Here is a 23,161-nt window from a genome sequence, read left to right as displayed (position 1 = left end):
CCTCTACAAGCGACGGTTTACGTGTTATAGGCTGCCAAAAACATGAAAAAAGGAATTTTAAAGGTCCATAGCTCCAAAACTATGGGACCTACCGCAGTCGGGTCAAGACTTAACTTAGGAACTAGTATGTGCCCTATCCAAAAATGCGTGTGTCAGAATCCTGAGGTGCTTCCACAACAATTTTTATAGAGGGAGTTTAACTACGAGCCTATGATATAAAGTACTCTCCAACTACCTCCATAAAAATTGTTGCGTGAGTACCTTAGGAATCTAAAACATGTATTTTTGGATAGAGCACATACTAGTTCCTTAGTGAAGTCTTGACTCGACAACAGTAGATCCCATAGTTTTGGAGCTATAGACCTTTAGAATTCATTTTTTCATGTTTTCGGCAGCCTTTAACACGTAAAGAAGGAACGGCCATTTCGCCCCGCTGCTACAACTGTCAGCGTCTTGTATCGTGTTTACTGTAGTTTTTCTTTCAGTGGTCGACGGGATTGCAATGATTGTTAGTGACTGAATAGGTAATTATTACTCCTTGTTGCACATTTCATGAGGACTTACGTAACACAAATGAACATACTAATACATACATAAAATAAACTATAAAATTGTATTAGTTTAGCGATGCCACGTTTTTCATACTCGATACATGTGGGGTGAAACCCGATTAGCATGTACACCTGGTCTTACCCCACCATTAGGGTACTTCCGGGTGATTTGCTTTTTTGTGAAAAACATATATGCAAAACAATAGACAGAACCTATCACATTTTTGTAGTATTCACGAATTATAAGTCAAGAGTAATTGTTCTGATCATCATTCCATTTTGTTGCCAATCTTGACTTTGACAACACATCAAACCTTAGTTACCCATTTCTATCCCACTTTCCCCTATATAAAAATTACTTTAATATCCTTTTTCATTCATACATTACAATATACCACTCAATTTCATTCATATAGTACTTTATATATATATATATATATATATATATATATATATATATATATATATATATATATATATATATATATATATATATATATATATATATAAAGCCTGCCATATTTTTTCCATGATAATACGGGACACCTTCGATCTCTTCCCCCGATGATGAGAATAAATGGAATGGTGAAATGAAAGAGTTGTGGGAAAGGGAAACTCCGAGAAAACCCTCACACACGGTGTTTGTTCACGACAAACCCCACTTTGCGCAAGTTGGTATAGAACCAGGGCCCCGCAGCATGTGTGAACCCTCTGCCACTAAGCCACTGCGGCCCGGAAGTCCTCGAGACGAGACACATAGGCGTATACCTAACGTGTAATTTGTTCGTAGCGGGAATTTCTGTTATGGTATAGTTAATTACATACAATGAAAAACCGAAAATGTGATGTGGACAATCGCGACCGAAAATGTAATGTGGACAATCTCGAACAAGCAATAAACAATCTGCGTGATTTGTTTTAGATTTCGGAAAATAGGTTCTGCCAGATTTACGCTTATCGACTGTAATCGTTTATTTATTTATTTACTTATTTATTTGGGAGGGAAGCAAAGTATAATACATTTCAGTCATTACACATGCAAAGAGATGTTTTATGGTAATTGTTTTTTGCTGAAATATAACTTCGGTATCTTTTATACGTGTTTAGGAGCTGAGATTATTATCTAATAATTATAAGGAAGATACAAGTTTTTTTTTTTTTTTTACGAAGATACAAGTTTTTCACCTTCGTACAACAATTCATGTTTAATAGGCGTATAGAAGGGGCTCATGCCCAAAACATTGGGACTCCATTTCTGGGGCCCCATGTTGGGGGCCCGGTTCCTGACCACCACTGTGCTGAGGGGAATCGGATCTTTCCAACGTCACCATCTGTATGCAACAACTCCATGCTGAAACGAGAAATAGAGTGGACTCAAGCCCAACATTTCGGAACCACATTTTCTGGAGCTTCGAGGCCAGGGCCCAATTTCTGACATTACCGCTTTCGTTAATCGACCCCGACCTTTCAAACGCTAACACTATAGTACAACACCATGTTAAATAGGCAAATAAAAGAGACCTGAACCCAAACTTTTGGGATCTCATTTCTGGAGTCTCAGGTCCCGGAGCTTTCCAACACCACAATATGTATCCAATAACTCCATGCTTAAAAGAAAAATATAATGAAGCCAAGCTCAAAATTTCGGGACACCATTTTTGGACCTTTGAGACAAGGGCCCAATTTCTGACGTTAACACTGTGCTCAGACGACCCGAACATTTAAAAACTTCACCACCCACCCACATACAATTCCATGTTTAATAGGCGTATAGAAAGAACCCGCGCCCAAAACTCCAATGCCACCATCTGCATCCACTAACTCCATGTCTAACACGGCTTCCCCATTGTAGGAGGATTTTGACGAATTTTCTGCAGGTTCTTTACAACTATTTACAACGTTTCAAACTATTCATAAGAAATGAAATTTCAATACATTAGAAACTATGTTCTTTTAAAATGTTCAAAATGGATGACAGCATTGATTTCCAGTAATAGTTGTAAACTTTCGTAATTTTATTCTCTATTTGAATAGTAGTTTAATTTCGAATCTTTTACAGTTAAAAATATTTTTGTGAAATGTAACTGAATACATTGAAATGCTCCAACCCCCACGGGTACGTGTTCCAATTATAAATCGATTTGAGGTTCAGCGTACAAATGAGAAACTCCCAAAGCGAAGTACAATATTGTAACGTTGTTGACATACATATGAATAACTGGTGATTAGGTCGTTAAGCTGTACATAAAATCATATAAATTTTCATTCATATTACGCAGACAAGTACACACAGAACAGCATATGAATCTTTATCTGACTTTTGTTTCTCTAACTTTCTGATAGCCTTTAGAAATAATATCTTTACAATCGAAATATTCGTTAAACATTACTATTATTCTTATCCTTCAATATTCATTATACATCATATTCTTCATTACTTTAAATTCTTCATATTACATAACTATTTTACATTATATTCCGTCGAAGCTGTTTCAAAGTTAGTATTACACTTCTGACATAGTCATCATTACAAATCATAATTGATTCTCAATCCATACGCCTGTAACTTGTACATCCTACCTGCAGTGTGGATCCTACGCAGTTTCGATCCTACGCAGTTTCGACGCTACGCAGTTTCGATCGTACGCAGTTTCGACGCTACGCAGTTTCGACCGTACGCAGTTTCGATCCTACGCAGTTTCGACGCTACGCAGTTTCGATCCTACGCAGTTTCGACGCTACGCAGTTTCGACCGTACGCAGTTTAGGTCGTGTGGAGTCCATGAATATAACCCTAATTTATAGCTGCACAGGTTAAACAAATTAAAGAGAGAGAAAAAATATATATTTTTTGAGCGCATGATTAAAACTTAAATTATTTCAGGGCAACTGCGTAGGATCGAAACTGCGTACGGTCGAAACTGCGTACGATCGAAACTGCGTAGGATCGAAACAGGTTTTGAGCTGAATTTTTCGATCGTACGCAGTTTCGATGCTACGCAGTGTCGATCCTACGCCGCATTCCCTCTATGTAGTCACTACCCAGAGTGAACACATTTCTTTCAGCGTTCCTTCATTTTAGGAATACCGTCATTGTAGGTCTGTATGTTGTCCTTTAAACCACTCTTCCACCTCATGAATGACGTCATCTGTGTTGTCAAAATGGCGATAACGCAACGTATTCTTCATTTGGGGAAACAAGAAAAAGTCACTGGGTGTGAGGTTGGGAGAATCAGGCGGATGCTGGAATACCTGGAAGCTACATGCCCTTGTTTTATCGACAGTAACTTGAGATGAATGAACTGGTGTTTCTAAAAAGATGTCAGCAAACCCAGTGCGCAGATACCTTAGACATGTGAAGTTCGTCATGGATAATTTTCCATACACTACCATAACTGAGACTAGTCTCATTCATAATCGTTTGAATAGTTACACGTCCGTCTTCGAGGATTAAACACTCCACTTTCTTCATAGTGGCCGCATCATCAGTCAGGGATGGTGTTCCAGGTCTTGAGTCGTCTATGAGGGACGTATGGCTAGTTTGAAATTTCCTTTTCCACTTTACAATGGTGTCATAAGATAAACAATCATCGCCATACACAGCTTTCATCTCATTGTGAATTTGTTTGGCATTATTACCCTTGAAATGCAGAAATTTTATCACACTGCGAGCCCCAACCTTATCCATCTTGCACTTTGGTTACTTTTGGCACGTCCTGTACAAGAATAACAATCATTAGGACCTAATTTCCTTAACATCTTGCATATAGGAACCACACATAACACTGACAAAATTTCATCATCATATCTTAATAACTACCTGGTGATAATTAAAACTTTCGATACTCCTCGTAGAAAGAGTACTAAAGCAGATGTATTGCGTTCCTTACCAACACCAAGAACCTCTCATAATGAGAGGAAATGAATTGAACTGAAAGATGAAGAGGTAAGCCCTCTCCTCTGGCTAGTGGCTAGCACACGTGGTCCCGGTTTGGTTCCCGCTGGAAGAGCACAAAAAATTAATTTCGTCATTATTCACTTTCAGTAATCATTTGTCTCTTTTAGTTTTATTGTCTTAAAATCCTCATGTGTGCTTTCTTAGACCATTGTCTGCAACCAAACACACATCGTAATTCCCCCCCTCCTTCACAAAGTTACAGAGAAATCGGCGCCCTTCCCAATGGGCGGAACTTAAGAACTTGTCAAAGTTCATTTACTATATATATATATATATATGGCGTCTCTAGTATGTAAAATTTGGGGGACTCAAAGAAATTACTTACTACCTACTTAGCCCAATCTGTTTATTATTTTCAATTCCATTTGTTACCTTTCTGCTTACCTTCACGGACCTGCTGAGACATATTAAGAACTCTGTTATAATCATTTCACAGCCTGAATATTATATTCCAAATAAATATAATTATTATATGTTATTCTGTCGTTAGTAATTAGAATAGAATATTGAATATTTTGTACTTCAAAATATTGAGGGGATGCCCCCCGCCCCGCCAGAGACGCACGTACATATATATATATATATATATATATATATATATATATATATATATATATATATATATATATATATATATATATATATATATATTTACTCCGCACGCTGATTTTTCGAAATTAATATTTTTTAAAAAATAGTAAAAATCCATATTGCTTATTCCAGCTTTAGCGTTGCGATACAGTCTAAAATTTTGCTAATACTTTCACGAAGCTATAGCTCTGTCAGATAAAAAGTTTATGTCGTGTTGGATCAAAAGCTATGTAAAGGGATTGATAGTTATAAGCACCGTTCTTTCTCTTCTGCATAATACATGTATGTGCTTCGAACTACTAACCAAGATTTTCTTTTTTCCTGAAAGGAAACAAAGAAATATCTACACAAGAACAATCCCAATAACTTAATTTAAAATCCAGATTTTTAAACGCATTTTAATATATTTTACGTTGTATCAAATTTGCATACGCCATCTGCGTATTTTGAAATCATCCTCAGTATTCCATTTGCTTCCTGCGTCATTGCCCACTGAAATGTAAACATCTCGAGGCAGTAGTTAGCACTTCGTAATATGTTGATTCACGGTCAAAACACAACACAAAGCTTGCTGAGAACGGGTGTGTCCATTCTACAACCACACCAACTGGTTCTTGTTCAACGAATGTCCAGGTAAGTTTACAAGTTTTTGTTTCTTTGTTAATTTAGACATGTTAAAGAGATAGAGACATTTCTATGTGTAAAAGTGAAATGTCTTTGTTTATTTATTTTTTGTAACAACTGGGATAAATATTTTGTGATTATTTAATCAGGGATTGGAGTCTCAAAACCAATCATGTGTTAAAGATTGCCTTTTGATTTGTACTCAAGTGCTCTTTTGACATCACATTGCTAACTTTTCAATTGAGTTACCAGCAGAGTATGAAGTACTTAATACATCCACAAGTGAGTATTGTTATGCAACACTGACAGAATCCTGAGACGTCATTTGAGAGTGGGCAGGGGATATTTAACCGCACTGAGTTTGAGCTACAGATGGATGTCAAAATAATAGAAACACTTAGAATTGAAGGAACGTAGTCTTGCTTAGAAACAGTCAAGCGGAGACCGCAGCGCTGTGTTGTTAATTGTTTATTATTGTGCTGCCAAAATGACTTGAGCTGTGGCAAAAATGCGAACTAAAGCTCACACCCTCACACACCCATGCGTTGAGCCACTAAGGGTTCAGCTGTTGCTAAGCGAGAGAAAGCGAGTGGAATTCCTTCAGCCGATAGCAGCGCTTGCAACGGAAGACTAGGGATCAAGTCAATGTGGTATATTTATAGTGCAAATTCCGTACTGTATGGGGAGCAGAAGAATGGCAAAGTTCAGTGAATTGAGGGGACGATGATAGATTAGCGACATTTGAAAGTTTGACTTGGCAGTTGGTAAGATTGTCTACCGACATAAGAGGTTTTCGTTTGTTTTTGTTTTATTAGTATATTAACATACAATTAATTAAAAGGTATGTGTTTTTCAAACTCAGGGAGCGCCCCTTCTGTCATCTACAAATGATGCTTCTACGGTGATAATGTAAAATGGATGATCTCTCAGATTTCCAAAGAGGGCAAATCGTTGGCACTCGGTAAAAAAAGTGCGAGCGTGACAAAAGGGGCAAATGTGATATTTTGCCGCATGTGGAGAACACGTTTCATTTTGGACATAAAGGGCAATGCGGAATGAATTTGGATGTAACGGCATCGTAAGTGTCACTGTTCGTCTCAGCGACCCTGAAAACTGTGGATTCGAAACTAATATCGGTCGTTTTCGATTATTTTTAAATATCTCCCTATCTCCCCCCCCCCAAGTTGCGCCGTCAAAATGAAATGATAGAAACCAGCTAAAGCTTGAATCTAATCTATAATTGAAAATTTAATCGAAATCGGTCGAGTGGTTCAAGAGTTATAAAGGCACAAACATAGTCTCTTTCAATTTTATGTATTAGATAGAAGTTAACACATTTTCAATGAAAAAATCTGCCTCTGATCCTTTGTGCTCTGAATGCCCCTTATCCTCCTCTTCCTGGATCCGATTTTGATTAAAACTATTAAGTCAGTGGTTCTCAACCTTTTTTGATTGACGACACCGTTACAGAACGTCTAGGACATCGCGACACATTTGTTTCATATTTTTAATAATAATAATAATAATAATAATAATAATAATAATAATAATAATAATAATAATAATAATAATAATAATAATACTGAAACCAATTAATTTTTATAACTACTCTATATTGCGCTGAGCATTATTGCTACTACTGGAGGTATTGACTGGTGCAGTCTGTCTCGATTTTAACTAATTATTATTATTAAATCCTTCAAGATTTTTAAATTCTAAAATTTTGCCAACCACTGGTTTAAACTACACGTTTGATACACGCATTTTTAATTACTAACTAAAGTTTCAATTAATTATTTTATCATTTCTCCTAAATTCCGATGACGCAATCTGCGTCACAATCTTCCTGTGGCACAATGTTGCCAATCCAGTTTATATGTGTCACGGGACCACGGTGGATCAATGGTAGAGCGTTCACTTCTGGTGCATGAGGTCCTTGGTTCGATCTCAGCTCGCGCCAACTGAATTTTGTGGTGGACAAACACCATGTGGGGGTATCCTCGGGGTTCTTCTGTTTTCATTCCAACATTTCATTAAGTTCTTATCATCACCGTCTCCTTTAACTTACCAGGAACAACTGTGGGACGTAAAACTTAAAAAATATTATATCATTTTCTTTAGTTCTTAGTAAATGTTTCAATTTATTATCCCTTATGTTACAGGAAAATTCCAAAATGATAACAGGATATATAATACTTCTTGCCGCGTTGGTGATACTTTTTCAGGTTAGTAATTATTGATTTTCTTTTAGAAATTAAGTTTCATTTCAACTCATTTTTATAGTATTAATGAGTATATTGACTATAAAGTCATTTTCATATAAACTGATGTACAGATGGTGATCAGAAAAATGGAAACACCTGCAGTTGGCTACACGTCAGATGTATGGGTTGGCAGTGGTGTCGTGGCGCCCGCAGCGCCGGACCGCTGGTGGTGGTGTGTTAGGTCGGTCTCCATACTACGTCAGGCGCAGTGGAACAGCAGTGTCCAGTGGCTGCAGCAGACGGAGTTAGTGTAAAATGGGAGATCTCTCAGATTTTCAAAGAGGGCAAATTGTTGGTGCGCGGTTATGTGGAGTGAGTGTGACGGCAGTGGCTACTGTGTTAGGTGTGTCGCGTGGGACAGTGTCGAAGGTGATGACGGCCTATACAACACACGGGAAAACCACATCGGGGAAGCGGAACAGTGGGCGGAAGAAAATCATGAGTGACAGGTCACGCCGGGTATTAAAGCGCATTGTCACGCAGAACCGTCGTACCACTGCGGAGCAAGTGACGGAGGAACTCAATCAGAACCTCCCCTACCCTGTTTCGACAATCACAGTCCGCCGCGAAATACATGATATGAACTTACGGGGTCGTGTTGCACGGGCCAAACCGCTCATCAGGGACCATAACGCTTTCGCACGCCGCAAATGGTTTCGACCATGCAACTTGGACCGTTGAGGACTGGAAACGTATGATATGGTCGGATGAGTCATCCTTCACCCTATTCCCAACCACGGGCCGTGTTTATGTGTGGAGAACGCCCAAAGAAGCTTATGATCTGCAGTGTCTCCGCCCAACTGTAAAACATGGCGGCGGCTCGGTGATGCTGTAGGCCACCATATCATGGTTTTCATTGGGTCCTGTGGTTACAATTAGCGGACGAATCACTGCCAACGATTATGTCGCAATTTTAGGAGACCACTTGCATGCTATGGTCCGGATGTTGTTCCCGGACAATGACGCCATCTTCCAGGATGATAATGCACCCATTCACACAGCTGGCGTTGTTTTAGCGTGGTTTGAGGAACATCAGGATGAAGTTCAACACCTCCCCTGGCCTGCCCAATCCCCAGATCTCAACATAATTGAACATCTGTGCTCCGTCTTGGGAACACGACTCCGGCGACGATTTCCACCTCCATCCTCTCTCACAGAACTGGCCGATGCCCTGCGCGAGGAATGGTGTAAAATTCCACTCGCTACCATTCACGACCTTTATGCCTCCATCCCACATCGCATCAAGGCTGTTCTGAAGGCGAAAGGTGGCCCGACACCATATTAATCTGGTAAGTTGCAATTTCGTTCAGGTGTTTCCAATTATCTGATCACCATCTGTATGTATGTATAATCTGTTCAATATGTCCAATATGAAGACATAAAAGCAGAAAATAGAAACTTTTTCAAACTATATGAAAAGACTTTTAAAAAATACTAAAAGGCAGACAATAAAAGTGCTGAAAAGCAGATAATAATAATAATAATAATAATAATAATAATAATAATAATAATAATAATAATAATAATAATAATAATAATAATAATAATAATAATAATAATAATAATAATAATAAAGTTCATAAGTGGACAAAATAATTTATTACTATTTTCTACTTTTTTAAGTGGTGCCAAGAACAAATTAACCTAACAAAATGATTTCCATGGTAATTTTATGAAGCATTAATATGTTTGCCTTCGCATAACTTCAATTTTTTTATAGATCATAGAAATAAATTATTTTGTGCTTTTAACCACTTATTTAACCAATTATTATTATTATTATTATTATTATTATTATTATTATTATTATTATTATTATTATTATTATTATTATTATTATTATTATTATTATTATTATTATTATTGCTTTTAGGCTTTGATTACTTTCTAGTTTTCAGTGCTTTCTTTTCAAAAGTCGATTCATATTTTTTAAAGTTTTATTTTCTGGTTTTTAGTATGTTTTTGAAGTTGTTCTGTTTTCAAAAAGAGATTTCTACCTTCTGCTTTTTAGTGCGTCTTTCAAGTGAGTTACTTTATTTTAAAAAAAAAAAAAATATGTACTATTTTGTTACCTTGATAGTTTAGGTACATATCTAAATTGACGGTATAACACTGAATTCCTATAAAATGAATCTCTCTACGAGACATAGATTAAGAAATTTGCAATAACTAACTACCAAAATTATTGAAATATTTTTCATTAAAATTTTAGCTAAGAACGTTCCTTGGAAATAGTTCAATACATTAATGAAAACTGCACCAAACAACATGTACTGTAATTAGTAGTGACTTTTTGCGCACGACATGATTAGCGTCCTAAATCCCAGGATAGGCCTATGTGAGTCACAGAGTGTCTGGCCTAACTCCATTTGATAGCTGGCAGTTCAAGCTAGTAGATATGCAAAAAGTATTGGGAATTCATGTGATCTGATGAATGGCACTGCACCTTTAAGATGAGTAGAATTTCCGCAATACTAAACTATATTTTACAATATTATTTTGATAAAGGTACAAATGAAAAAAAAAATGAACTGTTTATGGGCAACATACGTTGTCAAAAGTAGGGATGCACACGAGACGAGTCGAGACAGGATTTTCCTGACAAAATTCGAGTCGAGACACGGCTTTTCCAATAGAGAAATATACATTTTTCGAGTCGAGACATCACTTTTACAGCACATTTTAGAGACGAGACAGCCACAAATCTTGTCCCGTGCGCATCCCTAGTCAAAAGTAACAGACAAAATATAGTTCATTTGCTTTCGTTCTGGAAATTTCGATATCTAAGATATTCTTCATAGTAAGGGATCAATGACAGAAACAGTGGTTGATATTCTTGTAAAAGCTTAGCAAGGCTGGCATATAAGCAGTCATGATATTGTCCAGGGCCAAATTAAGGGGGAGCTTTGGGGGGTTGTAGATCCGGGCCTCCATGTGGACGGGGGCCTCCACTCTGATCAAAATTTCAATTGGCTGTCTAAAAAGGATCGTAAAAGATACAGTCATCATCATCAGATAAAATATGACCAAAAATATGAAACAAATTTCTTTGTTTGTTACATCCATCGTCTTAATTTGGAAAGATCTATTAGGTATAATATCGTCTAATGCAGTGTTTCCCAACCTTTCTCAACTTGCGGCACACTGTAGGTGTAACTTGAATTCTCGCGACACACTCATATAGATATTATTATTATTATTATTATTATTATTATTAGGGCCTATTATTATTATTATTATTATTATTATTATTATTATTATTATTATTATTATTATTATTATTATTATTATTATTATTATTATTATTATTATTATTATTTGTAAATATAAAATACAGTGGTATTTATTATGATTACTGATATCCTTTTCAGAGAGAAGAAAGCTCGATCACTGGTTTTCCCCCGTGGTAAATCATTATGCTTATTTTTCTTTCTAATTTAAAAATAGAAAACAATTGCAATGAAATATAGGACTCAGGTTTTTAAAAGTACACTTTCTTTTTCGAAAACTGTATCTAACCTTTCACTAAGAACGAAGATCACTAAATAAGGAACGAACAAACAAATCTATTTTAGTTTTAAAACACAAATGTAGGTAATTTGTATGTATATTTGCTTTGCAAAAGGATTGAATGATATTTTAAAACTTCAAGTTACGAAATAGTCTGCAACAATAAAAAAGCGATAATTGTCATAACAATGATAACAAATACTTTTTTTCAACATTAAAAATGTACAGAAAAGTAACACAGCATGAAACTTAAAATTGTAGATTTATAGTAGAGGTTCATAGTAATGTGAAATAAAAATATACATTTTTCCAATGTCTTGCAATTTGATTGCTATAGAATTAATAATTTTGTTTCGATCTCCTCGCGGCACACCAGCGGCCCATTCGCGGCACACCGGTTGGGAAACGCTGGTCTAATGCATGGCACTGTTGATGTCGTAGAACTACGTATATTCCCTTAACTTTCATACTGTACTATCACAGAAATGTATTAGGCGAAGTCAGCAGGGACCACATATTTGTGCTAGCTCCGGGCCTCCAGATGTTTTAATCCGGCCCTGACGTTGTGAATGACCTTAACATCTATTACTAAACAGGGTGCAACTATTTGAAGAAAGCTGGCTACAAAGATGTTCTCAACCCTTTGGTGGTATGCAACCCTCCTTATTTTGTTGATTATTTGGTTGCCGCATATTTCAGGATAATATATTTCATCAGGCGTCGCTGGAATTATTTCAATTTTTTAAAAAAATAATTATTAAATTTTTGAAAATGTTTTATACGTAGAAAATTTCCTTGGGAACAGCTTATTTGATTAGTGTCAATTGCACCGCAATATGGTCAATGGTTCTCGATATAATTATGAACATACAACACATACATACATACAGATCAAACTCAGGACCTCTTTTTTAAGTCGGTTAAATATATACAAGCATGCTGTATAATGGCGGCTTTTGTAGGAAATGTATACTGCGTGGACTATCTATCGTCAAACATTATTGTAGCTTTTAGGATGAGGATTATGATTAGATTTCCTGTCTTTCGGCATCTGTGGCGATGTTGGCCCATTACATAACAAAATCAGGTATGCAGATGGTACGGTTATCATAGCTAGAATCGAAGAAGGACTACAGGAGATGATTGACAAAATAGTTGACACTGGAAAACTGTATGGAATGGAAATTAACATCGAAAAGTCGAAAGTCATGAGAATATCCCGTGGAAAAACGCCCTTACGGATCAGAGTAGAACAAGGGGAACTTGAAGAGGCCAATCATTTCCAGTATCTGGGAAGTATTTTGACGAGAGACGCTTACTGCACCAAAGAGATCAGGTCAAGAATTGCCATAACTAAAGAAGCATTTAACAAGAAAAGATCACTCTTAACTAGCAGGCTCAATATTGGACTTGACAAACACCGTGTGCGTGGGTTTTCTCGGGGTTCTCCCGTTTCCTCCCACTTTCTTCATTCCACCATTTCATTCATCGCTCATCATCATCGTCTCCTTTAGCCTAATCGGCATAACCTGGCACGTAAAATTCAAAGATTTCATTTTTCAATATTGGACTTAAGAAGAAGTTGGTCAAATGTTATGGAGAATTGACGTCCGTGAACCTGCCCCCCCCCCACTTTGAGCACTAACGATAAAATTAGTGTCAATCGTTAGTGCATCGTTAGTGCTTCTTAGTGCACCAACCCCTAACTTTAGTGCTTAATTAGTGTAGGAGCTACAAGCAAAAAACCTTTGGGGGGCCAAGTTCACGCTGCCCCCCCACTTCAAGCACTAACGAAATAACTAGTGCTATTCGTTAGTGCATCGTTAGTGCTTCCTAGTGCACCAACCCGTGACGTTAGTGCTTCATTAGTGTAGGCTCTAGAGCCAAAACAATGGTACACGCTGCCCCCCCACTTCAAGCAATAAGGAAAAGAATAGTGCCGTTCGTTAGTGCATCGTTTGTGCTTCTAGAAAATACTAAAAGTTTTGTTAGTGCTTCACTATTAGTGTAGATATAGCCTATTATAAGTCACGAAACTCCCATAAGAAATGCATAGGGAATTTTTCATTGCGTCAAATTACCGCCAAATTCCAAAGCACTATTGACCTCTTCTAGTGCAATCGTTAGTGCATCGTTAGCGCTTCTTACTGCAAAAACCGCTAACAATAGTGCTTCATTAGTGTAGAAGTTATAAAGAAAAAACATTTGGGGGGGGCAAGTTCACGCTGCCCCCCCACTTCAAGCACTAACGAAATAACTAGTGCCATTCGTTAGTGTATCGTTAGTGCTTGTAGAAAAAACTTATAGTTTCGTTAGTGCTCAAATATTAGTGTGGTTATGACTTATTACATGTCACGAAACTCCCATAAGAAATGCATGGGGAATTTTTCATTGCGTTAAATTACCGCCAAATTCAAAAGCACTAATGATCTCTTTTAGTGCAATCGTTAGTGCATCGTTAGTACTTCTTAGTGCACCAACCCTAACGTTAGTGCTTCATTAGTGTAAGTACTACAAGTGAAAAACCCTTTGGGCCTAGCGTGAACTTGGCCCCCCCACTTTGAGCACTAACGAAAAGATTAGTGCCATTCGTTAGTATATCGTTAGTGCTTCCAGAAAATACTTATAGTTTTGTTAGTGCTTCACTATTAGTGTAGATATAGCCAATTGTAAGTCACGAAACTCCCATAAGAAATGCATGGGGAATTTTTCATTGCGTTAAATTACCGCCAAATTCAAAAGCACTAATGATCTCTTTTAGTGCAATCGTTAGTGCATCGTTAGTACTTCTTAGTGCACCAACCCTAACGTTAGTGCTTCATTAATGTAGGAACTACAGGTGAAAAACCCTTTGGGCCTAGCGTGAACTTGGCCCCCCCACTTTGAGCACTAACGAAAAGATTAGTGCCATTCGTTAGTATATCGTTAGTGCTTCCAGAAAATACTAATGGTTTCGTTAGTGCTTCGCTATTAGTGTAGATATAGCCAATTGTAAGGCACGAAACTCCCATAAGAAATGCATGGGGAATTTTTCATTGCGTTGAATTACCGCCAAATTCAAAAGCACTAATGATCTCTTTTAGTGCAATCGTTAGTGCATCGTTAGTACTTCTTGGTGCACCAACCCTAACGTTAGTGCTTCATTAGTGTAGGAACTACAGGTGAAAAACTCTTTGGGCCTAGCGTGAACTTGGCCCCCCCACTTTGAGCACTAACGAAAAGATTAGTGCCATTCGTTAGTATATCGTTAGTGCTTCCAGAAAATACTAATAGTTTCGTTAGTGCTTCGCTATTAGTGTAGATATAGGCAATTATAAGTCACGAAACTCCGATAAGAAAAACATGGAATTTTTTTCATTAGGTCAAATTCTCACGAAATTCAAATGCAGTAGTGGTCTCTTCTAGTGGCATCGTTAGTGTTTCGTTATTGCTTGCTAGTGCACCAAGACCGAACATTAATGCTCCTCATCGTGAATGCTTTTATTGACTAGCGTATAGTTAGCTTCCCCTAAGTTTTATTTTTTTCGTCCATAATTGTTGATGCACTAATGTTTGGAGTTCTGCAATAAGAGCTACTAACACTACACTATAGTATAACCATTTCACTATATGTTGTTATTAGTGCTTTTAAATATGTGGGAAGTTTACAAAATGAAAAATGCTAAGTGCCTAAATTTAGCCCCGCACGATTCCCAAGTGCTAGTAAAACTACTTACATGTTTAGTGCTTAGTAATTGCACATTAGTGCACTAAACACTAACGATAGTACTATCATACTTTAGAAGTTATTAATGAATATCTCGTTCAAGGCTAACTTTAGATTTTTCAACTTTTACATAATTTTTTAGTAATTGTGCCACAAAAGTGGGACTAACACCAGTGGGTAGTGCATTAATAGAGTGAAATTGTAGTTTGGGAATTATTAATGAATAACTCGGACGAGACTGAATTTAAAAATATCGAAAAACAGTAATTTTCTCACAAAGGTAGGACAAACGGTAAAGGATATTGCATCCTTAACGCTTCAAAAAATAATAAGTACTAACGTTAGTGTTATCATATTTTTGGACTTGTTAATGAAAACTCAACCCAGTCTAACTTTAGGTTTTTGAACTTAAACAGTTTTACACTAATTGTGACACAAAAGTGGGACAAACACAAGCGCTTACTGCATTGCTAGAGCTATAAAACATTAAGCATTGTCGTTAGTGCTTTCATGAATAGTCCGGATAGGATTAATTTAAATTTTCGAACTTCACACTAATTGTCCCACAAAGATAAGATAACCACCGAAGATTAGTGACTGTTAGTGCTCCATGAAACACTAATCAGTTAACGTCAGTGCCGTCACAGTTTAGGAGTTTTACCAAATAACTTGGGCGGGGCTAACTTCAGGTTTTTCAATTTGTACACAATTATTATAAAATTCGATAAATTTTAATTGAGTTCCGTCCAAGTTATTCACTGATAACTCCTAAACTATCATAGCACTATCGTCAGTGCTTAGTATTTTTGAAGCACTAAAAAAGCACGATCCTTTAGCGATTATCCTACCTTTTGATTGACAATTATTGTAGAATTCGACAAATTGAATTTAGACTTGTGCGTGTTATTCGTTAATAGCACTTAAATTATGATAACACTAGCATTAGTGCTTATTCAGCGGAGGACTAAACGCTGGTTTTGTCCATCTCTGTCAGACAATTAGCGTAAAATTGTACAAAATTTTAAGATCTAAAGTAGCCCCCCTGAGTTATTCATTTAACCCCTAAACTACGATAACAGTAACATTAATGCTTAGTGTCTTTCGGAGCACTAACGATGTTCTAATCATTGACATTTATTCAACCTTTGAGGGACAATTACTGTAAAATTCGCAAAAATTTAATTTAGCACAGAGTAAGTTAAACTCTTAAATTCTTAAACTTATAACTCTTAAACTATAATATCGCTAACACCGATGCTTCGTGTTTCGGGAAGCAATAACGATGCACTAACTTTTGACGTCTATCTCACCTTTCTAGGACAATAATTGTAGAATTAGAAAATTTCAATTTAGTTTTGCAAATAATATTCACTAATATAGAGTTGAATCAAAGCACTAACGTTAGAGTTTAGTGTACTAATGGGTACTAACAATGCACTAACAATGTCAAACGTTTTTTTAGTATTTGAGATGCGTGCAGGACTAAATTTAGACAGGTAGCATTTTCCATTTTGTAAAATTCTTCAACCAAATTTAGAAGCACTAATAACCATATGTTAGTGTAATGGTTACTATTACGTTCGGGAATTTAACGCAATGAAAAGTACCCAATGCATTTCTTATGAGAGTTTCGTGACTTACAATTGGCGATATCTACACTAATAGTGAAGCATTAACAAAACCGTTAGTATTTACTGGAAGCACTAACGATATGCTAACGAATGGCACTAATCTTTTCGTTGGTGCTCAAAGTGGGGGGGCCAAGTTCACGCTAGGCCCAAAGGGTTTTTCACTTGTAGTTCCTACACTAATGAAGCACTAACGTTAGGGTTGGTGCACTAAGAAGCACTAATGGTGCACTAACGATTGCGCTAAAAGAGATCATTAGTGCTTTTGAATTTGGCGGTAATTTAACGCAATGAAAAATTCCCCATGCATTTCTTATGGGAGTCTGGTGACTTACAATTGGCTATATCTACACTACTAGTGAAGCACTAACAAAACCATTAGTATTTTCTGGAAGCACTAACGATATGCTAACGAATGGCACTAATCTTTTCGTTAGTGCTCAAAGTGGGGGGGCCAAGTTCACGCTAGGCCCAAAGGGTTTTTCACTTGTAGTACTTACACTAATGAAGCACTAACGTTAGGGTTGGTGCACTAAGAAGTACTAACGATGCACTAACGATTGCACTAAAAGAGATAATTAGTGCTTTTGAATTTGGCGGTAATTTAACGCAATGAAAAATTCCCCATGCATTTCTTATGGGAGTTTCGTGACATGTAATAAGTCATAACCACACTAATATTTAAGCACTAACCAAACTATAAGTTTTTTCTAGAAGCACTAACGATGCAGTAACGAATGGCACTAGTTATTTCGTTAGTGCTTGAAGTGGGGGGGCAGCGTGAACTTGGCCCCCCCAAATGTTTTTTCTTTATAACTTCTACACTAATGAAGCACTGACGTTAGCGGTTTTTGCAGTAAGAAGCGCTAACGATGCACTAACGATTGCACTAGAAGAGTTCAATAGTGCTTTTGAATTTGACAGTAATTCAACGCAATGAAAAATTCCCCTTGCATTTCTTATGGGAGTTTCGTGACTTATAATAGGCTATATCTACACTAATAGTGAAGCACTAACGAAACTTTTAGTATTTTCTAGAAGCACTAACGATGCACTAACGAACGGCACTATTCTTTTCCTTATTGCTTGAAGTGGGGGGGCCAGCGTGTACCATTGTTTTGGCTCTAGAGCCTACACTAATGAAGCACTAACGTCACGGGTTGGTGCACTAGGAAGCACTAACGATGCACTAACGAATGGCACTAGTTATTTCGTTAGTGCTTGAAGTGGGGGGGCAGCGTGAACTTGGCCCCCCAAAGGTTTTTTGCTTGTAGCTCCTACACTAATTAAGCACTAACGTTAGGGGTTGGTGCACTAAGAAGCACTAACGATGCACTAACGATTGACACTAATTTTATCGTTAGTGCTCAAAGTGGGAGGGCCAGGTTCACGGACCTGGAGAATTGGACTGTATGGTTCAGAGACTTGGATATTACGGAAGTTAGAGAAGAAATATTTAGAAAGCTTCGAAATGTGGTGTTGGATGAAAATGGAGAAGATAAAATGGACAGAGAGAATAACAAACGAAGATGCTTTAAAACGGATAGGAGAGAAGAGGACACTTCTAGCCACCATCCTTCATAGAAAGGCCAATTGGATTGGACACATCTTGCGAAGAAATTGTCTTCTTCATCCTGTCATAAAGGGAAAGGTAGAAACAAAGCGAGGAATAGGAAGAAGAAGAACACAGCTGATCGAGTATTTGAAAGATGGGAGAAAATATTGGGAGAAAGCTGAAGATCGAGAAAAGTGGAAGAAACATTTCCAGGTCCAGATCTAAAATTGAAAAAAAAAAAAAAAACATTAGTCCCAGGACCTGACGAAAGGCAGAATACTTAATAATAATAATTCCAAAGCTGTACTTTGGCTGAGAGACGCTGATAAATTGTTTTGCTAAGATTCAGATAGGGGCAACTGGTTTTCTACATTGTGTGCTTATTTATTGGGTGCAGAGACACAGTAAGTGACAAAACCACATCACGATTCTTAATATTGGCCTTGAATGTCAACCGAAACGTCTTTACAGAAAAAAAAATATTATGTTTTGTGTGTGTGTGTGGTGTGAATGCGTTGTGGGCTAGATTAGGTTAAGATTTTCACATTTTTATGTACTGATACATTTTATTTGCGCATGTTAGGTTAAGTTTTTTGTATATATATATGGCCACTGTTTCTTCCAGACCTTTTTTTGGGAGGGCACTGCCCTCCCGAGCTCTGAGAGTGTCCCCCCGGAGGAGACCAAAATAATACGTCTATAATATAATAATAATTAGAATAGTATCAGCAGTGCCTCCCCGGAATACTAAGTGTGCCCCCCGGAACGTTGTTTCTGAAAGAAACTGTATGTGGCAAAGATGTGGTGCCTGTTAGTGCAAGCTGTAGTTGACAGGTATGGTAATTAGAATTCTAAACAATTGATGAAAATGCTAAAAGTAAATGAAAGAAGGTATATACGTGTAAGCAAAGAAAAGGGTTTTGTATGTAATATGAAAGTTATTGTGATGTGTGCGGAAAATATAAGAATGCCATGTATGTATGTGGAATTTGAAATGTTTGGTCACAAATATTAACACCTACTTTGGTACAGTTGAACAATAGGAGCGTAAAGCAAACGTACCGTTGCTCCCTATTTTCTGTAAAACCTTTCTTATAATACTACAAAGCTTCCTAGAAGCAAGTAAAGGCTTAGATTGGGAAACCTGTTTTATTTCATATTTCAAAGAAGTAGTACAGTAGAATAACTGTTTTATTTATTTATTTATTTATTTTATTTTTTTTTATTTTTTAATGTTGGTACAGTACAGCTTGATCAGTATTTGCACAATAGTTCGTCTTCCTAACCGTCATGCTGACAAATCACCGTAGGAAAATGACACAGAGAAAATTTTACAGGGAACCCTTCGCTGGATATCACGAGTCCTGATTTTTGTTATTTTCTAAATTTCGAGTTTCTTTTATTTATTTTTTTTTTTTCAGTTGCGCAAACTTCATACAGACTGTACTACATTTATACAGAGCTGTATATCGCCATCTCATATACCCCAGTGCTGAAAGGGACGCTAAACCCCAATCCGACGAAAACTAGTAACAAGAGAAGAGTACGGCCACCAGCGACGTAAATACGCTAGTTGTCACCCGGGGCAAGAACTCGCCTTAGCTTCCCTTGACCACCAATCCAAAACGCTCCCTTAAATATTTGCGCAATATTGCGCCCCCAATCCGCCGCCCGGGGCACAAGCCCCGTTTGCTACCTCCCCTATTTATGTCACTGACGGCCACCGTATTAAACTTCCTCATATCTTAAATCTTGATGCTGCAGTTATTGCGCCATCGAACACAAATATAGAAGATGTCTCCAGAAAACTTCAAAGGAAACTCGTGCCAACAGTAAAGAACCCCTTTTGAAGGTTCTTCATGAGAAATAACATACTATATTGTGGAGTTATTTCCGAAACATTTATTTATGAAAGATGAATAGAATTGCTTGAGTCATCAGGAAAAAATATGTAAAAGAACTCACCCCAAACTTAAGAACTCACTTCGTTTTATAAATTGTTTCATGAGAAATGGCTTGTCCTATATTTTATAGGGTTATTAAATGAAGTATTAAATTTATTGTTGAAATAGAAAATGAAACGCTATAGCTTATAATTAGAAACGTCATTCACGTTTTGCTAAAAACAACAATCAAAGAAAGAAGTATATCTATCTATCTAGATAGATAGGCAGATACGTATTGTCCTTAGTAATTTTACTAAAGTTGCAGAAACTTTTCCAGCAACTCTCGTATTACAATTTCGATTTCTTATCCAAAAAAAATGCCTAATGTTAGGATTCTCTTGATTTGGAGGTATAAAATTCGATATACTATAAACCCATAAGGAAAAATAGGTAAACATACGTTACACGGTTTTCGAAAATTCCGCTTCTAAAGGGGAATAGAGGTTCAACTTTTCCAGTAGGCCTATTGTAACTTCCGATTTTATCTATATCCATTAAACCTCTTTCTTCATGCGAGAAGAATAGTCACTTCAAACATTCTTCACTTACTGTAGTAAACATGTTTAAATACACACTTAAAAAACAATTTCCACTTGGGGACCTAGGAAATTGTTTGGAGAGGCGGGTCCGCGTTTTCACCGTGTAATAACACCCTTGCTTGTTAATGAAATTTTTGTTGTTGAAATATGAACCAAATTTGGGATGTGTAGTAGCATTGTACAGAGTTGTATTGTATTGTTGATTTCCGTTGTAGAGGCGTGCCGTTTTCACTGATCGATTCCAAATTTTGTGTAGATTGTCCGGTACTAATTTAATATTAAAAAAAAAACTGGCCGTTGTTTATTGTATTTTTTAAGGGTACACTAGAAGTGTTCATTTTAAAAGCATCACATCATGTGAGTTATGCATTTCAACACAACATAGATGTATACTCATGTCCAAAATGATTGTCGCATATCTATAACTGTCTTCGTGTAAGAATATAATTTGATAATTTTGCAGGGTATTTTCAATACTAATACTATGTGTGTAATCAGGAAATGTATCTTGGTGCTAAATTTTATAGGAAGAGAATTATAAATACGAAAATTAGAGTGAATAAAACAAAATGTTGCTAAATGGACAAGAAAATTTTATTTTCGTTTTGTTATTCTTATTTACTGCTCTTTTGACATGAAATTTGCCACATACATGTCTTTGGCGATTATATACATATTAACATTATAAGAAATACTGGACAAATTCGTTATGAAATTATATTCCTAGAACAGCATATTTATAGACATGAGACAATGATTTTGGACATGAGTGTACATAGGGGTTGTATATCTCTAAGGCGTTTGTTTCATGGAGAAATGATAATGAAAACCGAAGGATAACCATTTCTCCTGTCTAAGATGAATCTTTATTGTTTGGAGTGTTTTGCTCAATGAACACCATATATCAGTGACATTATAATTAATTGTATGTATTTTGATGTATTTTCTTATTACTTGCTGCCTACAAGAAGAAAGAAAACACTGATCATACATGAATTACAAACTCCAACCGGAAGTAGGTTAAAATCTTGCAAACGGTGCGAGATATTGAAAAATAATAGAAAAAATTTCCCCTTTATGACACCCTTTACTAACTTTTATCGAGACGTGTCTGTAAAGGAACATGTACAGATGTTGTGAGAAATGACAATGATAATGACAATTCATTCTCATATGTGAATGATGCACTATATAGAGAACTCAGGTTCAGCTAGTATAAATTAATGTATTTTACTTTCTTCTAGATGTTCCAACCTTCGATGTGGGCATATGGACACCCTACGATGTCTGATGTCTTTAAAAACAACGTAGATTATGATCCAGATTATCAGGACTTCGTAGTATTTCCCAAAGATGCTCCAGGTTCACTTTTTAGGCACCCGTTCGAAACCATTCCAGTTTGATAAATCTTGATTGCCTTTCATAATTAACTTCTATGTTAATAATCTTAATCTGTAAAACGTTTCGAAATCCATGTTTTACATATTTTGTGATACTTATTTCAATAAATTACTAAATTACTTGTGAAACATATTTTTCTTTCATCCTTGTTGTATCTTTCACCTTCATCACCCCTCTTGGAATTTTTAGAAAATCAATATATTCAACTGAAAGAAGTAAAGAGGGTGGCTGAAAAAAATGCAATCTTACGAGAAAGGGAATGAGTAAAACTTTCCTTCTACTTTTTACGAACTTTCTTTGTATCTCCATTTTTAAACCAAAATGAAAGTGAAATGAAATCTTTGAGTTTTACGTCCCACGGTTATGCCGGTTAGGATAAAGGAGACGGTGATAATGATAGATGAATGAAAAATGGTGGAATGAAGAAAGTGGGAGGAAATGGGAGAACCCCGAGAAAACCCACGAGCACGGTGTTTGTCCACCACAAAGTCCACACGGCGCGAGCTGGGATCGAACCAGGGACCCCAAGCACCGGAGGTGAACGCTCTACCACTGAGCCACCCCCCCTATTTTAAAACAAAGAATCAAAGGTTAATCCATATATAGTGATCCAATGAAGTTTACTTGACCATTTTTATTTTTATTTTTTTAAATTAATACACCATTAACATATTTATTGGTAACAAAAGTTTTATTTTTTTTTAATAATCACAGTTCATTTGTAAATGGCGGCATCTTTGTTCAGCAGTGCGTGTCAATTTGTGTCCTGATAATGTTCATCCTTTAGCGATGAATATTTTTATTAGAAGTTGCGGCTTTAGTCAGCCAAGTCGACTATATCGCTAAATATTGTTATAATGTAAAATTGTTTTTACATACTGGCTCGCCC

General features: G+C 36.6%; 1 long non-coding RNA gene across 1 annotated transcript; it reads left to right on the top strand.

The window, feature by feature from the left end:
* Positions 1 to 5,456: 5,456 nt before the first annotated feature.
* On the top strand, positions 5,457 to 22,393 carry LOC145691531 (uncharacterized). Its single transcript, XR_014132402.1, has 3 exons — positions 5,457 to 5,732; positions 7,886 to 7,948; positions 22,116 to 22,393. It is a non-coding gene; the product is annotated as an uncharacterized LOC145691531 (long non-coding RNA).
* The last annotated feature ends 768 nt before the right edge of the window (positions 22,394 to 23,161 follow it).

The sequence above is a fragment of the Thermobia domestica genome, chromosome 8 (genome assembly GCF_964235325.1).
Source record: "Thermobia domestica chromosome 8, izTheDome1.hap1.1, whole genome shotgun sequence".
In the NCBI taxonomy this organism is placed as follows: Eukaryota; Metazoa; Arthropoda; class Insecta; order Zygentoma; family Lepismatidae; genus Thermobia; species Thermobia domestica.
The sequence above is the reverse complement of the archived record's forward strand: the minus strand, read 5'-3'. Positions and strand labels throughout refer to the sequence as shown.